This window comes from Cynoglossus semilaevis, chromosome 1 (assembly GCF_000523025.1).
Source record: "Cynoglossus semilaevis isolate Cse_v1.0 chromosome 1, Cse_v1.0, whole genome shotgun sequence".
NCBI lineage: Eukaryota > Metazoa > Chordata > Actinopteri > Pleuronectiformes > Cynoglossidae > Cynoglossus > Cynoglossus semilaevis.
Window position 1 is genome coordinate 1,946,419 of NC_024307.1, and position 1,812 is coordinate 1,948,230.

The window sequence follows — 1,812 nt, forward strand, 5'->3', positions numbered from 1 at the left end:
GTCGTGTGGAGAAGAGAGCCTTTGATCTCAGACAGACGGAGACACTGACTGTGTTCAAGTGTGAGCACAAGTATCTGAGTAATACTGCAGTATTTCAGGATTTCTATTTCCAAGTCAGACTGTAAGTTATGACATCACAGTTCCTCCAGTGGTTCCACCCACTACATCTTCATCATCTTCATCCTCTTCATCATCTTCATCATCTTCATCTTCAGCCCTCACACATTCATGGAATAGTAACAGGTCCACTGAATACCCAGCCAATCAGAGTCCAGGGTTTGCTGAGCTACAAAATCCTGAAGAAATTAATTGGACACTTTGTTGTTGAGCGCTCGCTAAAAGGTCGTGTTTCTGTGAGTAGCTAAGTGGTCGCAACATTTCCGGCTTTTTATCAGCGTTAATGGATCATTAAAGGAGCGAGTGCACTCTGGTCGCCAACGACGTGTGCTAAGAGCACTCAGCACTTCTGTACGTGGACCAGGTGGACCAGCGAGCCACGGGTTGGTGGGACGCCAGCTTCAACAGCCGCTCATGTTTTCATTGGTCGGCGTTATTGACAGTCGTCTCCTTTAAAGACTACCTCATCGCGGGGGGCGGGCCCTCAACACACCACCATCCTGCCATGGCCGGAATTTGAACCAGCAACCCTCTGAATAAAAGTGTAATCATTTGCTGCCTCAGATATTTCTGCTGATTAGCGCCACCAGCTGTTTTATGTCCTCAGGTCAGAATTTAGTTTGGATTAAAAATGGCCGCCACCGGAGAGGTACTAGTTAAGGGTTAGTCACCTGAGATAAGTTTGTCTAAAAGGCTTTAGCTGTGAATCCTCGACTGTTTTTTTACAGTCGAACCAATCGGTGAAAATCAACTACGTTTGAAAAAAATCCAGAAATAAAAACAAACTTTTCTTAGAAGTGACGCAGCTGCAGCAGCTGGAACTGTTTAATCCACGCCTCCGACCTCCGACCCCCGACCTCCGACCTTCACTGAGAGAAAGTAGATGAGACTCTAATGGACGGGTGTGTGTGTGTGTGTGTGTGTATGTGTGTGTGTGTGTGTGTGTGTGTGTCACTCAGCTCTTCCTATTGATTTTCTGGCAGGCTCTAAGTTTTCTTGAATGGAGCAGTTGTTATCGTTCCTAATGTCGGAGCGGATTAGCCGCGGAGGCTACAGGAGAACAGCCCTTCCTCCAGGACATTTTTTCATACGACTGTGGCGGGTCAAACAGAACCTCTGGGATTCTATGGAGTTGGTGCGGTTCTTCTGTTCTAGTTCTAGTTCTAGGGTTTTGAGGGTCGCGACCCAGTCTTTGGGAACCAATGATCTAGAGCGAGTGATGGAAGCAGCTGGAACTCTTTCATCTCTTTGTTGTCTCTTAATTATTTTGTGTTCCTTTGATGAACCTGACGTGTGTCAATCAACATCAATCACTAAACACAGGAAGCTGCGCGGACAGGAAGGAGACGACGCTAAATGACTTCCTCAACAGATTAGCTTCCCCGCGTAGTTCCATATTTTAGCTCATCAGCCGTCCTGTTGTTAACTAAGAGTTGGACGGAGTGAGAGGATAGAGCGCCACCCAGTGTCTGTGTGTGTGGACTGGTAAATTCCTACAAAACTAGAACTGTTCTGTAGGAGAACAGCCCTTCCTCCAGGACATTTTTTCATGGTTCCCCCTAGTGGACAGTCTGGGTTTTTGTGAAAACTGTTGAGAGAGACTAACTAACCACTAACTAACCACTAACTAACACGACTGTGGCGGGGCAAAAAGAAACTCTGGGGGTCTTTGGGGTTGGGGGGGGTCTTTTTTTT

The 1,812-nt window shown here is 46.8% G+C and overlaps 1 protein-coding gene across 2 annotated transcripts in view; it reads left to right on the forward strand.

Annotated features, from left to right (window-relative positions):
- lingo2b (leucine rich repeat and Ig domain containing 2b) overlaps positions 1 to 1,812 on the forward strand; it is a 14,142-nt gene that overhangs the window by 8,263 nt on the left and 4,067 nt on the right. The window contains exon 1 of one of the 2 annotated variants that reach the window (XM_008311352.3): positions 38 to 121. The exons of the other annotated variant lie outside the window; for it this stretch is intronic. The gene's annotated coding sequence lies outside the window, so the exon portion shown is untranslated. Of the gene's footprint in view, positions 1 to 37; positions 122 to 1,812 lie in introns of those variants that run through there. 2 annotated transcript variants of the gene reach the window in all.